Source organism: Ursus americanus, chromosome 33 (assembly GCF_024610735.1).
Source record: "Ursus americanus isolate L20-20 chromosome 33, mUrsAme1.1.p, whole genome shotgun sequence".
NCBI classification, from domain to species: Eukaryota; Metazoa; Chordata; class Mammalia; order Carnivora; family Ursidae; genus Ursus; species Ursus americanus.
In genome coordinates this window covers 7401796-7419726 of record NC_142159.1, presented here as the reverse complement: position 1 = coordinate 7419726, position 17931 = coordinate 7401796, and the positions used below count along the sequence as shown (strand labels likewise).

Here is a 17931-nt window from a genome sequence, read left to right as displayed (position 1 = left end):
GGGACAGGCTCCTAGGAGCCGGGTCTATCCTTGCTGAAACAGAGTTTGGAGGAGGAGGAGAGCCCCCCAAAAGGAGAGGGCTGCTGTTCCGATGGAAGGGAGCAAAGCTGAGCCGATGGCAGAACAACGTCCCCCACAGCTAAGGACTACTGTTATTGCCCTTCGACTGACGAAGAAGTTGAGGCTCAGGGAGTGGGGGGGGGGGGTGACTTGTCAGGTCACGCAGCAGAGAAGTGGTTGAGCTGGATACAGACCACACTGCCTTCCAAAGGATTTGTAGATCAAGCTAGAGAGATACCCTTTGTAGGTCAAAGAGCAAGGGTTTCCTACCACCCCCCTTCTCCCTTGCTGCTGAGCCCTAGGGGGTAACTTCTAGAATTCCACCCACTTCATGAAAATTCTGTGGCTCTGACAGTAACCCGGGAGGAAGTCTCTTCCCAAAGTGAAGCAAGGCTGATTTCGAGCAGCGGGGTCCTGCTCCCTGTTCCAACAGAATATGTCACTTTTTAGATCAGAGAGGTGGGTGCCAAGTGAGCCATACTGGACATATGCACTCTAGGTAAGGACTGTTATGACCCCTGTTTACAGAGAGGAAACCAAGGCTAGGGGTGGAGGCAGAGGGAAAGTGAAGTGTCTTGCCCAAGGACACATTGCTAGGAAATGGTGGAGAACTTCAGTTGTCAGGCCCCCAAAGCCTGGGTTTCCCCTACGCTCTGTCCTGTGCACACGCAGCCCCTCTTCATCTCGTAACCCAAGCAGACTCTGTGGCCTCCAGCTGTGCACATGTGACCTGGTCCAGAAGTTTGGGGCTCACAGAAGCTGCTGGCCAGGGGGCACCTGGAGGGAGGAGGAGTAAAGTGGGTCATGAACACTCCAGGTCTGCTTGGCCTGGGGCTGCAGGGAGGTGTCAGAGTCTGCGGAGTGGGAGCCAAATCACTGCTCATCCTGGAAAGTCAAGTTCAAAAGCGTCCCCCTCTGAGGAGCCTTCCTGGCTCAGTGTAGTCATTGTCGTGGTCGCTGCTCTGAACTCCCACCCCCACCCCACTTTCTCCAGCGCAGTACCCTTCCTGACTGTAGGCTTCTCCAGAACAGGGCTGTGCCTTGCCCTCTGTGCTCTCGGAATTGCCCCAAACACTACTGGGCACGGAAGAGACACAGGAGCTGTTTGTCGGGCGAGTGGAGGAGTCAGTGAATGAATGGATGGACGCTGGCAGGGCCGGGAGGCCTGGTCACCCTTGGCAGCAGCGCCCCCTAGTGGCTGGATCCACACATCACCCTGCCACAGCCCAGAGAGAGAGTGTAGAGAAGGGAGCCAAGCAGACTCCCTGAACTGAGCAGCTGCTGGGTACTGCGTGTTTTATATACTTTCCCTCATAACCGCTCTGTGAGGCATGGAGACTGGCCCAAGGGGACAGAGAAGGAAGGGGCAGAACTGGGCATGGATCTCAGTTTTCTTGGCCTCCTGATCTCTCCCCCAGATGTTGTGCCCCTGCCTGGCCAGGAGAGGCTTTGACCTACCAGGCCCCCCCGCCCTGCCAGTGTCCCTGCAGCCTAAGGTTTCCCTCACCTGTGGCACCATCCTCCCCTCCTGCCTCCACTCAGGGCATCCTGTCTCCCCCCAGCAACACACACTTCCCTTGAAAAGCCTCTAACTCAGAGCCAGACAGACCCAGGCTCAAATTCCAGCTCCCCTGGACTCCCTGAAGTTCACTTTCCACTCTGAACCTCAGGTTCCCAGTCTGTAAAATGGGAACAGTGATCTGTGCTGTCCCTGTACGTACGCCCTACATTGAGACTTTCCCTAAGAATGAGGAAATGAGGGAAACAAGCTGGGCCCACTGAGAGTCGGACAGAAGAAATTGGTATGTCATGAATCAGAGCAGAGATGTCCAAAGTCACCTGAAAGGGCCGGGCTGACGCGGTCCTGCCAATAGGCATTAGGTGAAAGTATTGACCCATCTAAAGTAGTAAAGCATCCTCAGACAAAAGTGAGTCCCCCGTGACCCCAGGATACGGAGTATGTCTGGGGAGAGGCAGCTCCAGCCATTGGACCAGTAGCCCTGCTGAGCATGTGTTGAAATGGACAAGGTGGGCGTTACCGATGGGCTTTGAATAGCTCCTTCCCCCACGGCAGCACGATGCTCTGGACATCTGGATGTGCTGGCTCTCACATCTCTGGATGTGGTAGCCATTAACCCAGGGTCGCGGCCTCAGTCGTCTTTGAGAGTAGGCAGATCTAAGAGTGAGCCAAGAGTGGGCGAATAGGGAGAGGCAGGGCTTATGGCCAGCACATGTCAGCGAGTGCACACCTGCCTAAAGGTATGCCCAGTCCATGACTTAAAAACAAGATGCCAGCCTGCACCACGCAGGGCCCCAACAGGAAACAGGTGGCATACTCTAATTAGGGGAATCAAGGCAGAGCTGATTTCCAAAAGGACTAATGGCAAAGCAGGGTGTAGGGGAGTCACAGGAGAGGGTGCAAGATCCTGGGGGAGCAGCAGCAAAATTTTACCCCGTAAGCCTGTAGGGTCAGAGGTGACCAGTCCTCAGATGGAAAGAGCTGCGAGAGCAGAGGCAACCTCAGGGAGAAGGAGCTGGGGAATAAATACCTTAACCCCCCCTTCCCTCTGTCTTGCCCCCTGCTGGAGCCCCCATTTATCAAAACCCCCCAGGACCCCCAGCTGTGGACTTTTAAATGAACAAAAATATACTTCTCTCTTTTTTAAAGCACCGTCTTTAGAGTCTTTATAAGATCAGCTCAACCCTACCATACAATCATAAAAGAAAATATCTGCCAAGAAGATATAATAATCATGAATTTATGTGTATTATGAACTTCTATTTATTTTGGTGAGACATATAGAGCAAATCTGGCAGAACTGTCAGGAGAAAGTCCTGAATCTATAAACAAAGTGGGAAGTGTTAATTAAACTTTCGTAAAACCAATGGCTCAAGTAACAAAACATTAGTAAGGATACGGAAGTTTGAACAATATAATTAAGGATTTTCCTCTACCAGGTAAACATAAACTTCACAGCCCCACACACAGAATACCCATTGTTTTCAGGCTCAAATGGAACACTTAAAAAAAAATACCACATAGGTGGCATAAAGAAAGTTGACAATTTGTTTCGAAGAATCCATATCACTGCCATGTTCTCTAATCCCAATATCATAAAATCAGAAACCAACAGTAAAAAGTTGGCCAAGGCAATCCAATACATTCTGTGACTTAAATGCTCATTTCTAAATAATTCATGGGATAAGGACAACCTCATAATGGAAATTACCAGATATTTAAAAATGAATAACAATAGGGGCGCCTGGGTGGCACAGCGGTTAAGCATCTGCCTTCGGCTCAGGGCGTGATCCCGGCGTTATGGGATCGAGCCCCACGTCAGGCTCCTCCACTGGGAGCCTGCTTCTTCCTCTCCCACTCCCCCGGCTTGTGTTCCCTCTCTCGCTGGCTGTCTCTCTCTCTGTCAAATAAATAAATAAAATCTTTAAAATAAAATAAAATAAAATAAAATAAAATAAAAATGAATAACAATAAAGCTAAAGTGGAACTTGGAGGGAAAATTCTAGCCTGAAATGCATTTATTAAAAACAGGAAGGATTGGCAACAATGAAATAAGTGTCTGACTCGAGACTTTAGGAAAAGACCATCAGAAAACTTGAAGAGAGCAGAAAAAAAGGAAATAATAAAGATAAAGCAGGAAGGACCGCTATGGAAACCAACAAAAAGTTGAAGTCTTTTCAAAAAGGCTTAGTAAATTCTTTTCAAAGCCTCAATAAAATAAACGATTATTAGCACACACTATACAACATCGGGAACAAAAGGAAGGATGCGACTGGAGATGCAACAAGGTTTTTAAAAAATCACTTAAAAACACTTTGGGGATATTCGGTTCCAGCAAGATGTCAAATGAAGATAATAGGAAAAATCCAGGAAATGAACCCAGAAGGAAGAAGTAGCTTGCAAGAAGTGGAGGCCAAAAATAAATGAATAAATAAAATTAATGATTAAGCACGGGAAATTCAAATGAGCATGGGCTTCATAAGAACAGTTTTACAGACTGATTTGGGGAATAAAATAAGGTAAGACTAAAAACTAGGGAACAATCAAATTACAGGCAGGAAGCTATGATCAAAGTTCAAAAGTATTCTAAGGTCCTTGATTCTTCTAGAAGAGGATATTGATTAACTTTAGACTTTGTTAGGTTGAAGTGTGCATGTTAAAAATCTGAGCATGACTAATGGAAGAACAGAAATAGAATGTATTCTAAACCTGCAGAGAGGAAACAAAGGGAATGAAGACAGTCCAATCCGTCCACCTCCAGGCAGGAAATGACAAATAAAAGAAGCAAAGGAAAAGCTTGGTGGGGCTGCCAGTTTCCAGGATGGTCCCAGGGATCCCTGGCTCCTGGGACCTATGCCCATGTGAAGTCCCCTCCCATAATGTGTGGGTGGGAACTTAGTGACTTGTTCCTGTGCCATAGAATATGGTAGGAATGATGGTATGTCACTTCCAAGCAGGACTGACTTTCTGGGAGTGCAATCCATGCTTTCACAAAGGGCACTCTCCCCAGAAGGGCTCCATGCTTGGTTTAGTGCTCTGCTCTCGCTGACTTGAAATCCTAATAATTTTTTAATAAGGAACCCCAAGAATTACATAGCCAGTTTTGCTTCCAAGATCAGGTTATAAATAGGGCTGCCAGGTAACATTCAGGAAGACCAGTCAAATTTAAATTTTGAATAAGCAGTGAATAATTTTTTAGTATAAATATATCCTGTGCAAATATTGAAATATTATCTGAAATTTAAATTTAGCTGGGCATCCTATATTTTTATTGGCTAACTCTCGCAACCCTAATAGAAAAGAGCCATGGCTTTCATTTTGGTTGCTCTGTGTGTGTGTGTGTGTGTGTGCTATCTCGAATTGCTCCTTCAAGGGAAGCATGTCACAAGCCATGTCACAAGCATGGAGAAGTTCATGGGGCCAGGAACTGAAGCCTCCTGCCCCTAGCCACGGGAATGAACTTGGAAGCAGATCTTCAACAGACACTTCAGATGTCTGTAGCCTGGCCAACAGCCCTATTGAACTGTCCCAGACACCCTGAGCCAGAATCACCTGGCTATGTGGTTCCCAGATTCCTGACCTGAAGAAATGAGGTGAGATAATAAATTTTTGTTGTTTTGAAATGCTCAGTTTGGGGGTACTAATATATGTGGTAAATGAAAACACAGAAGAGGATTTAGAAATAAAATTTTAAATACTGGTAATCACAACAAATGTAAATGGACTGAAATCACAACAAATGTAAATGGACTGGTTTCACCAGTTGCTAGATTATCAGGGGGAAAGAAAACACATAATCCAGCTGTACGCTCGCTGTTCATGAGAGTCATATCTAAAACAACAGACCTATGGAAATACCGAAGGCAAAGATATGAAAAAAAGACCATCCATTGTCTGACCAACAGTGTGTCCGAAACCTTTTGCACTTTGCTACTGAAGCCCAATTTTTTTTCAGGGACTAGACAGGAATCTATTGGTCCAGGAGGAGCATCTGTCCCCCAGCCCCAGTTTATTTCTTTGTGATGTCAAAGTACCAGCCGCAAAAGATGAATCACAATTCGGTCTAAGCCAATCGTAGAGCCTCTTTTCTCTCCATCGGTGATTAGGGAAAAGATGCTCATGTGTCCCAGTTCTGGAAACTGGAATGTAAAGGGAAATCTGGGAAGTGCTTTTTTCCTTTCTCCTTCTGCCTGGGGCATGGAACACAAGGCCTCAAGTGCAGCAGCCTTTTTGCAATCTTGGCATAACCATGAGCACAAAGGCCCTCAGGCTAATGTTGATGGAGAGAAGATTCCTAGCAAGCCTGGGTAACTGACGCATCATGGAGCTGCTAAGATAATGCCGACAATGGCCTGACTTTGGAATTTTTGTTATTTAAAGAAAACATACCCCAATTTGTTTCAGCCACTGTAGTTGGGTTTTGTTACTTGCATTTCCAATAGGCACAGCAGACAAATACTAAGCCAAAGGGAGCTGGTGTAGCTTTATAAATATCAGATGAAATGGACTTTAAGTCAAAAGGCATCATTATGGGGGCTCCTGGGTGGCTCAGTCATTAAGCACCTGCCGTTAGCTCAGGTCATGATCCCAGGGTCCTGGGATTGATTCCCTCATCGGGCTCCCTGCTTAGCGGGGAGCCTGCTTCTCCCTCTGCCTGCTGCTCCCCCTGTTTGTGCTCTCTCTCTCTGTCAAATAAATAAAATCTAAAAAAAAAAAAAGAGGCATCATTATGGATAAGAAGGTCATTACATAACAATTAACAAGAAAAATGTTACCAGGGAGATATAATTCTGAACTTCTTTGAACCTAACAGCTTAGCCCTCAGATTATATAAAGCAGAGTCTAGGCACCTGGGTGGCTCAGTCGGTTAAGCATCTGCCTTTGGCTCAAGTCATGATCTCAGGGTCCTGGGATCAAGCCCTGCATCAGGCTCTCTGCTCAGCAAGGGGTCTTCTTCTCCCTCTCCTCTGTGATCTGTCTCTCAAATAAATAAATAAAATCTTAAAAAAATAAAAATATATAAAGAAGAGTCAGCAAACTTCTCCTATAAAAGGACAGATAGTAAATATTTTAGACATTGTAAACCATCCAGCCTCTGTCTCAACTACTCAACTTTGCCATTGTAGTAAGAAAAAAGTCACAGAGAATACATAAACAAACAGACATGGCTGCGTTCCAATAAAACTTTATTTACAAAAACAAGGAGTGGGCCAAATTTGGTTCACAGACCACATCGTTTGATGACCCCTGATAGAAAGTGAAACTTGAGACAATTTCAAAGAGACATGGATGGATCCATAACCCTCCTGAGGATCTTATCTTTCCTTTCTCCATAGTTACTAAATCAAGTGGCCATAAGATTAGTCAATATGTAGAATATTTGTATAACACAATTAAGAAGCTTGATCAAACAGAAAAATTGGCATTCTTTTCATCCAGTGTGAGAACATTTACAGAAATTGTTCCCACACTAGGTCATGAGGCAAGTCTGCCAAGGAGTGAACTGATATCACGTAGACCATTTTCTACGACCACAATCCCCTGAAATGAGAAAACGACAACAAAAAGGTAAACTTATGCCTGAAAATTAAAATCAAACCTCCAAATATTTAATGGGACAAAGAAAAAATACAAAATATAAGAACTGGCTGACAATGAAAGCATTACATTTTGAAATTTCAGTGCAGCTAAGACAATCCTTGAGGGGATGTGTGTCCTCTTAAACGCCTGTATTAAAGATTGCACCTTAATAAAGATAGCACATTAGTGACTTGAACATTCAATTTAGGATGCCAGAGAAAGACCACATAATGCCTCCTCCAATAGCAGGAAATAATAAAGATAAGAGAAAAAAATCAATAAAACAGAAAACAAAGAACCAACACAGATGATCGATAAAGCAACTTACTAATAAAACAGATACATTTGTAGCAGGACTGATGAAGAAGAGAAAAGGCCCGAATAAATAATGAAAAGAGGGAGTTAACTAGAGAAAGACTTTTTTTCACTATAAGAAACAATTTTGTACAAATAAATTGGAAAATGAAGTTGCAGTGGATAAGTATCTATAGAATATAACCGATCGAAACTGACAAGGAATGGAAATGAGAAATAAAACATAACGTTAAAGAAATAGTTGTTCAGATTGTTCTTTTAAATCTCTCCTGGATCTGTAGTGATCATATCCCTTTCATTCTTAGTATTTAATTACTTGAGCCTTTCTATATATATACATATATATATATATATATATATATATATATGTATATATATGTATATATATGCCTCAGAGGTTTAACTATTTTATTAATCTTTTCAAAGAACTCACTTTTGGCTTCGTTAATTCTCTCAGTTGTATATTTTTTCTGTTTTTTTAAGTTTTGCTCTCATCTTCATCATTTCTTTTTTTTTTTTTTTAAGATTTTATTTATTTATTCGACAGAGATAGAGACAGCCAGCAAGAGAGGGAACGCAAGCAGGGGGAGTGGGAGAGGAAGAAGCAGGCTCCCAGCGGAGAAGAGCCTGACATGGGGCTCGATCCCAGAACACCGGGATCACGCCCTGAGCCAAAGGCAGATGCTTAATGACTGAGCCACCCAGGCGCCCCCATGCACGCTTTTATAACTTTGCTCCTTCTGCGCATACCCTTGAGCGGTCGATAGTACTGTTTCGCCTGCTTTAAAGCTTCATATCATGCCTCGTATACTGCATGTCTCTGCCTTTTTTGTACCAGATCACGTGTGAGGCTCGTCTGTGTTAACCCGCAGCACCTCTCTTAGACTCGGGCAGCTGGGACCCCTTGAATCTTGGAATTCCTCTGCCCCCAGGGCCGAGAGCCTCTTTCCAAGGCCAGAGCAGTGATTTCCCTAGAGTTTTCTTCCTGCGGTGACCACACAGCCGTACCTACCCTAATCCCAAGGGCCGGCCCGGTGGCAGTTGTGGGAGGGACAAACAGGCTGACGTGTCCACAAGTGTGTGTGCTTGAGTTCCTGACGGCGTAGGCCAGACCCAGAGCAGGAAGAGAGCAGAAGAGTGTCCTCAGCCCCCAGATTACCCCTGCCCTGGGCCTCATGAATGTTAGGGGCAGCCTGTCAATCAATATATATCTCTCCAGTGCATTCTTCTTAACTGCCTACTTTGTAGCTCTAACGAGATTGACTTGTACATTATTCTGTTGTTTCCAATTTTCCACTCTACATGGTGTTGTAATGAACATTCTTGTACTTGTCAAGAGGTGGGATTTATTTCTGGAATTGAATTGCTAGGTTGGAGAGTATGTGCATGCTGGACTTTACTAGATTTTGCCAGATTGCTTTTCCAAAGTGGTTATAACTGAAACTCTCTTTAGCATTAACAAGAGGGCCCATTGTTCTACAATAGTCCTCAGCACTTAATATAGTCGGGCTGGAAATGTTGTTTGTGTTACCAACTTGAAGTCTAAAGTTCCATCTTGTTTTAATTTGCATTCCAAAAATTACAAGTAGGGTTAAACTTCATTTCACATATATTCGTATTGTTTACCTGTTTATATCTTATGCTTGTTTTCCTGTTGAGTCGTTTGTAATCTTTTTATTGATCTGTAGAACTTCGTGATGCAGCCTGGATACCAATCCTTCGTCTGTTGTGTTCATTATACGTGTATCTTCTCCCAGCCTTGTGCATTGGGTTTTGTTTATCTTATTTTTGCCATGCAATACTTTGGAACTTCAATGTAGTCAAATTCTATCAGTATTTTCTTTATGGTTTATGCTTCTTAAACTTGGTTAAGAAATCTTCATATCATGAGGTCGAGAAAAGATTTTTATTTAAAAATTTTCTTTTTCGGGGCACCTGGGTGGCACAGCGGTTAAACGTCTGCCTTCCACTCAGGGCGTGATCCCGGCGTGATAGGATCGAGCCCCACATCAGGCTCCTCCGCTATGAGCCTGCTTCTCCCTCTCCCACTCCCCCTGCTTGTGTTCCCTCTCTCGCTGGCTGTCTCTCTCTGTCAAATAAATAAAATCTTTAAAAAAAAAAAGCTTTCTTTTTCATATTTAGTATCCCTCTGCACTGACTTTGGTGATCAGAGTGATACAGGAGTGCAATTCTCCTTTTTTCCACACGGAAAACCAATTTTCGCACCACCATTTATTGGAAGGAACTGGTTTAAGTATTTTTTTTTAAGTAATCTCTACACCCAACGTGGGACTTGAACTCATGACCCTCAGGTCAAGAGTTGTATGCTTTATCGACTGAGCTGGCCAGGTGCCCCATAAAAGGAACTGGTTTAGGGGCGCCTGGGTGACTCAGTTGGTTAAACATCTGACTCTTGATTTCAGCTCAGGTCTTAATCTCAGGGTCGTGAGTTCAAGCCCCGTGTTGGGCTCCACAATGGATGTGGAGCCTACTTACAAAAAATAAAGATTAAAAAAAAAAAAGAGAACTGGTTAAAATGCCACCTCTGATTTATGTCGAACCTTCAGTTTGCACACCTCTCCTCTGTGCTCTCAATTCGGCCCCATTTGTTTATTTGTACATCCCTCTGCCAGTACCTCCCTGTCTCAGTTACTTTAGTTGTGTAAGTCCTGACATCTGAAGGGTGATTCTCCTCACTGTGTTCGTTTTCTTCAAAGTTGCTTGGCTACCCTTGGCTGTTCTTTCATATGACTTTAAGATAATGTTTCCAAAAATACTAATTTAAAAAACACTTTGTTTAACCCTTTGACATTGAAATAACTTTATAGATTACTTTGGGGGAATTCACGTCTTTACAGTCGAGCCCCTCTTTCTACAAGCAAGTTATACCTCTCCATTTCTCCATGTCCTGAACGACCATCCATCGAGCCTTCTAATTGTCTCTATAAAACATCTCTTAGATTTATTCATAGGCACTTGAGGGTTTTTTGTGCCTTTATTAGTGGTACCATTTATAAATAGCACTTTTGGTCTGTCGTGGGTGTTTATTTATTTATTTAAAGATTTTATTTATTTATTTATTTCACAGAGATAGAGACAGCCAGCGAGAGAGGGAACACAAGCAGGGGGAGTGGGAGAGGAAGAAGCAGGCTCCTAGCGGAGGAGCCTGATGTGGGGCTCGATCCCATAACGCCGGGATCACGCCCTGAGCTGAAGGCAAATGCTTAACCGCTGTGCCACCCAGGTGCCCCTGTCATGGGTGTTTAGATGTGAGATGGCTGAACCATTGAGAATGTAAAGGGCCTGGCGTTTTACCCCAATCAGACTCTTAGCTACCACAGTATCCGGGATGCCGCAGAAGACACGAGACTTCTGGGTCAGAGACAAAGGACTTCATGGCTCAGCGAGAAGCACGTGTCTCACGTTTGGGCCAGCGGCTCCTCTGGCTCCCCCGGTCCCACTGCCGTGCTGCACATGCGATCAGCAGGTTTGCACATTCACTGAAGAACCCTGAGCTCTTTGCGGCAGCAGGAGACATCGTCTTCAATACACTGGACAATAAGCAAGTCTGCCTTCTGCTCCGGAGGGAGATATTTACTCTATGTTCCAAAGACGGTTGATATAAACATCCTTGAAGAGATGGTCCCCAGCCCCCCTCGCCCCCAAAACAAGAGAGTCCCAAACAAAAGGGCAGTTAGTGTCTCTGTTTGCAAAACATCCAGAAAGGCATCTGACCCGTGGAAAATTGTCTCTCAACATGAAAGGGCTCAATCATTTTAATAGCTTGCCCGTAGAATCTCTTTGATTTTCTAGGTGGACAATCACATGCTCTACAAATATATAATGACCATTTTGTTTCTTCCTTTCCAACGGTTTGTACCCTTTACTCCCCTTTGTTTCCCTTATTGCACAGGCCAAGGAGTCCAGGGTGGCTTTGAACAGAAACCGAGGTAGTGAATAGCCTTTTTAGGTTTTTCACTTTAAAGGAAATTCTTTAAGTTTTATCATTAAGTGGTACATTGACTGCAAGTTCTAGAAAGATACCCTTTACCAACGTATCACATTAAGGAAGTTCCCTCCTCGTCCTAGTTTGCCAAGAACTTTTATAAACTGCTTAATTTTATCAAATGTACTTTCTCCATCTGTTGTGGGATTGTAGGATTTTTCTGTGTTTTAATCTGTTAATGTTGAGACTTAAAATAATAAGGGCACCTGGGTGGCTCAGTCCATTAAGCGTCCAACTGTTGGTTTCTGCTGGGGTCATGATCTCAGGGTGGGGGGATCAGCCCTGCATTGAGCCCCACGTCAGGCTCCGTGCTCAAGCAGAGTCTGCTTAAGATTCTCTCTCTCCTTCTTCCTCTGCCCCCGTTCACTTTCTCTCTCTAAAGTAAACAAATCTTAAAAAACAATAATTTTCTTTTTTTAAAAAAGATTTTATTTATTTATTTATTTATTTATTTAAGAGAGAGAGAGAACACGAGTGAGCAGAGGGGAGGAACAGAGGGGCAGGCAGAGGGAGGAAGGGAAAGAATCTCGAGCGGATTCCACGCTGAGAGCCCCACACTGGGCTTGATATCATGACCCTGAGATCATGATCTGAGCCGAAACCAAGAGTCTGATGCTTAACTGACTGAACCATCAAGGCCCCTGAGGCTTGAAATAATAATTTTCTAATAGTAATTTTCTAATGTTGAAATATTCTTGCATTTCTGGCACAAAGCCAACTTGGTCATTATGCATTGTTAAGTATGTTGCTGTATCTGGTTTGACAGCTTTCTGTTTAGGATATTTGGATCTGTGTCCATAATTGAGATTGACCTGAGCTCTTTTTGTCTCAAGCTTCCTTGTCTAAGTTGAATATTAAGGTGCTACTAGCCGCATAAAATGCAATGGGTAGTGGCCTCTCTTTTTCTACTTTTTGGAGCCATTTGGAAATATATGGACTGTCTGTTCTCTGAATACGTACCTGAGCCCAAGATACTGGATTATTACTGCCACATGCCACCCCGAGTGGACGCGGCAGCCAGGACTGAGACTGTGAGCCACTCCCTGTGGGAGGAGGGCCCGGCCACCTGCTCCCATAGGCGGTGACAGAGGCTCAATGAGCAGGTCCTGCAGCTCCCGCCCTAAGCAGTCATCACTTTACATCATCAATAATAATTACTCTTTTATTTTATTCCCAGCATGTCAGAATAAGACCAAGGAGGAGAGCGACTATTGAAAGGAGACCCCCTTGGAGGCCCAAACTGGCAGGAAGCTCAGGCAATTGATTGGCCGGTAAACAACACAGTAATTTATGAGAGAAACATTTTGCAAAGCATGGCGCATGCACCATTGCTGCGGACGCTATTTGGTGACAAATAAATCTCTGTTATCTTAAGAATGATGTATAGAGATTAGAAAATATAACTGTGTAATTACAAACAGCAAGAGGTACAGCCAGAACATCAAATGTGCCATTTGCCAGCCATAGCGTAGGTCTAATATAGGTTATTTAAATAAAAATAATACCGTAAGTAAATATTCTTTCTGCCGTAGGCTTGAGATGGGCAAGTTCATGAAACCGGGGGAGGTGATGCTGGTCCTGGCCAGACACTTCTTCGGTCATTGTGAAGAACATTGCAGATGGCACCTCAGACCATCCCTACAGCCATGCTCTGGTGGCTGGAATGGACCGCTAACCCCGCAAAGTGACAGCTGCCATGGGCAAGAAGAAAAACGTCAAGAGGTCAGAGATCAAGGCTTTTGTGAAGGTTTATAACCACAGCGACTTCGTGCCCACAAAGTACTCTGTGGATATCTCCCTGGACAAAACTGTCATCAATAAAGATGTTTTCAGAGACCGTGCTCTTAAATGCAAGGCCTGACAAGAGGCCAAGGTCAAGTTCGAGGAGAGGTACAAGACTGGCAAGAATAAATGATTCTTCCAGAAGCTGCAGTGTTAGATCTGTTTTGTTTCAGTCATTAAAAATACCAAAAAAAAAAAAAAAACAGAGTAAATATTAATACAGGTACTAAGATATGGCAGAAAATTGAGATGGTGTGTGAGAATAACCAAAGTTAGGAAATAATTCAAGGAAAGGTTTGTTTAATGAATAACAAGCCAGCATCGGCCACTAGCAATCCCTTGCAAAAACATACACGTCGGGAACATACAAAGAAGGGAGAGATTAAAAAGTGAGAGGGGCGCCTGGGTGGCTCAGACGGTTAAGTGTCTGACTCTTGATTTCGGCTCAGGTCATGATCTCAAGGTCCATGATCCCAGGGTTGTGAGATCGAGGCCCACATCAGGCTCTGTGCTGGGCGTGGAGCCTGCTTGGGATTCTCTCTCTCCCTTTCCCTCTGCCCATCCCCTTCTCTAATAATAAAAAAAAAAAGTAAGAGACAACCACTTTCTTTTTTTTTTTTTTTTAGATTTTTATTTATTTATTTGACAGAGATAGAGACAGCCAGTGAGAGAGGGAACACAAGCAGGGGGAGTGGGAGAGGAAGAAGCAGGCTCATAGCAGAGGAGCCTGACGTGGGGCTCGATCCCATAACGCCGGGATCACGCCCTGAGCCGAAGGCAGACGCTTAACCGCTGTGCCACCCAGGCGCCCCGAGACAACCACTTTCTAAAGCAATTGAGTGATCTTTTTTAAAAGGACTGGAATCCTACTCAGAGCGTTGGTGTCTGGAGTAAACCCCTCCTTGTGTTGGCCCAGGGTGGGAACCTGGGGGCCTGCTTGCCTGCCTGCCCCCTTTCCGCATGCCCTCAAATGAACCCTGCCGATTGATCTCCCCACTCAGGAAGAGTAAGGACAAATGGAAAACATCTTCAGACATGCAAAGATTCGGAAGGCTTTCCGTCCATGCACCCCCTTTAAAAATGTTATTTGAAGATATACTCCAGCAAAACAGAGACAAAACCCAAGAGAGACCAGATTCACCCAACAGGAGAACTGCCCCACAAGTGTAATGAATAGAAATACCAGAGGTCCATAAAGCCATCAGTCAAAATTAGAACAGGAAGTCAGAGGGTTTGGAGAAAAGTGTCTTCGAGAAGAAAATGGGCTTCATTCAACAAATAATGTAATTGAGAAGCCGGGAGATTTTAATGACCTGACTAAAAAGGCATGTGTTTCTTTCCTCAAGAAGAAAAGAGAAAAGCAATTAGAAACTCCAGGAGAGGGGCGCCTGGGTAGCGCGGTCGGTCGTTAAAGCATCTGCCTTCGGCTCAGGGCGTGATCCCGGCGTCCTGGGATCGAGTCCCACATCGGGCTCCTCCGCTGGGAGCCTGCTTCTTCCTCTCCCACTCCCCCTGCTTGTGTTCCCTCTCTCGCTGCCTGTCTCCCTGTCACATAAATAAATAAAAAATCTTAAAAAAAAAAAAAAAGAAACTCCAGGCGAACCAAAACTCGTATAAGTCCAAATAGGAAGCGAATTAAAATATAACATGACTTGGGATATTGAGGGAGTGTAGGAAAATACATTAACTTGAAGCCTGGAGCATTTCCCTTCAGGCAGCATTTAAATCATAAGATTATAGTTCTTTCTCTATGGGCCCCCGGTGCTAGTCAGCGCTGCTGAGAATAATGTTTACATAATCATAATATTTTTAAAAAATATATTATTGATTTTCGGGGCGCCTGGGTGGCGCAGTCGTTAAGCGTCTGCCTTCGGCTCAGGGCGTGGTCCCCGCGTTCTGGGATCGAGCCCCACATCAGGCTTCTCCGCTGGGAGCCTGCTTCTTCCTCTCCCACTCCCCCTGCTTGTGTTCCCTCTCTCGCTGGCTGTCTCTCTCTCTGTCGAATGAATAAATAAAATCTTTAAAAAATATATTTTATTGATTTTCAATTTATGAAATTCAGAGAGGGACAACACACACAAAAACACGTTCACTGTGGATACAGAACGAGATTCAAGTGTAGCGGTTTAGCAAGAAGATTTAGGAGGAGGGAGGGCAAGTGTGATAAAGGATGTCCCATCTTGTGCAGCGGGAGTCAGGAGATATCTCATAAAATTAATGGCAGAAGAAAGAAGAGCTGAAAATGGGTATCTAACCAGACTCTGGAGGGGAGGTACCTCGGCTAAACGTCTCATCTTTCAGAGTCGGGCGCAGTGCCAGACGTTGTTCGTTCGGTATCCACCCCCCCTCCTGCCCTTGCTTCTAGAACCCTTGCGTTTCACTGGGCACATGGCAACCCAGAGAAACAATCTATTCCCCAGGCTCCCTTGCAGCCACGTGGGATCGGGTGACCAAATTCAGGCCAAGTGGATGCGAAAAGAAAAAGCGTGCCTCTCCACCAGCTGGAACACGGGTGTGCCTTCTCTGAGCCAGGCCAAGACTTTTGCCATAAACAGTAATACCTAATACACACACACACACACACACACACACACACACACACACACACACACTCTAACTCTGTGTCGGGCAGTTCTCTAAGTGCTTTGCATATATGAACTCTCACCTAACAAGGATGTGTATTCGTTTCCTCTGCGGCAGTAGCAGAAGACGAGAAACTCAGTGTCTCGGAAGGACACAAACGTATCTGCTTACAGTTCTGGGGTTCAGAAGTTTAAAATCAATGTGTTGGCTTGACTACTTCTTTCTGGAGACTCAGGGGAGGATTTATTTCCTTGTATTTTCAGCTTCCAGTAGCACCTGCATTCCTTGGCTCTTGGTCCCTTTTTCATGTCACTACAGTCTCTCATTCCATCATCCCATCTCTAATTACTCTTTCGATTTCCTGCCTTTATTTATTTATTTATTTATTTATTTATTTATTTATTTAGAGAGTGTGTGAGCAGGGGGAGGGGGAGAGGGAGAGACAGAGAATCTCAAGCAGATTCCGCACTGAGCGAGGAGCCCGATGCCAGGTTCGATCTCACAAGCCTGAGATCCTGACCTGAGCCGAAACCAAGAAGTCGAATGCTTAACCGACTGAGCCACCCAGGCGCCCCTCCTGCTTCCTTCTTCTAAGGACCCTTGTGCTTACATCGGGCCCACCAGAGCAGTCCAGGATAATATCCCCATCTCAAGAATCTTCACTGAATCACTTCTGCGAAGTCTTTTTTGCCGTATAAGTTAACATGCACAATTTCTAGGGATTAGGACACACACATCTTTGGGGGAACATTACGCCCCCTCCCTCAGATGGGTGCTGTATTATCCCCCATTTTACAGGTGGCGAAACTCAAGCACAACGAAATGAAGCAGCAGGCCCGGGGCACACAGCAGCTCATAAGTGGCAGCCCCCTAATTTAAACCTGGCACTAGGACCTGTGCTCACGACCACGATATTCTTCTACCCCCGGCAGAACTCTGGCTTCCCAATGATTGCAGAGCCACCTGACCAGCCCTGGATGGCCTGCAGAGAAAATGAAACTTCCATCTTTCTAAAGCATTGTCATTTGGGAGTCTTTGTTACAGTGGCTCTACTCTAATACTGAAGTCAATAGCTACTCTACCGAATTTAAAATAATGATTTTACTCTATTTTATTCTGGGTGGTTTGAATCTATTACCAAAAAAATTACAAGTACTTTTTATTCATTTCAAATGTATTTAAGTTGGAGGGCGGGGATGCCATCAGTGCATATCACAACCTTGCTTAAACCCTTCAGGGACCCCACTGCCTTTGAGATGGAGTCCAAGCTCCTCAGCCTAGATTCAGGCCAGCCCTTCGCCCACCTTTCTATTTCTGAACAGACCTTTGGCCATGTCTACCCCTCACCTTTGCTCATGTTATCCCCTCTTCCTGGAATCTCAACCCTTCTCTCTCTCCCACTCCTGCCCAGCATGTCCCACTCAAGCCCATCTGTGAACTCCTATTCAACCCTCAACGCCCAGCCTAAGTTGCCTATGGAAGGTTTTTCTGTTTATCTTGGTCTTTCTCAATCCTGTTAAAGATTTTCCTCCAATGTCTGGTGATTCAGATTGTAATTAAACAAAACAAAACCATCCAGTCTACACACACACACACACACACACACACCTCCTAGAAATATCAGGTTTCTCCTTCTTTTCCTTCCCTTTGTGTGTTCCTCTGTCAAAATAACCACAGCAGCACATTTATCATGATCATTGCTTATAACTAATATAATTTATAATTTTAGGATTTCAGTTCATTAGCAGCCTCCTGCACTAATACGTGACTCCAAAGAAAAATACCAATTGACAAGATAAGCATAAGGACGTCTGACAAAGATTTCCATGATGATCGCTCTGGTTTTTTGAAATATCAAATTAGTTCTAAGGATGGGTGTGTATGAATGTGTGAGTCTCTGTTTTGCTGGTGCCCAGCAACGGCTGCTCTGTACCCCTGCCTGCCCGCAGCACATCCTTACACAACTCTGCAGGGCAAAGTTCCTGTTGGTCTCATCTTACAACCAGTGCAGCGAGGCCCAGAGAGGTTGTGTTAGTTTCTCGCAGCTGCTATACAGATCACTGAGAATCTAAGGTCTGAAAACAAC

The 17931-nt window shown here is 44.5% G+C and overlaps 1 pseudogene; it reads left to right on the top strand.

Annotated features, from left to right (window-relative positions):
- The first annotated feature begins 13019 nt into the window (after positions 1-13019).
- LOC123782428 (large ribosomal subunit protein eL27 pseudogene) lies at positions 13020-13341 on the top strand (annotated as a pseudogene).
- Positions 13342-17931: the final 4590 nt, after the last annotated feature.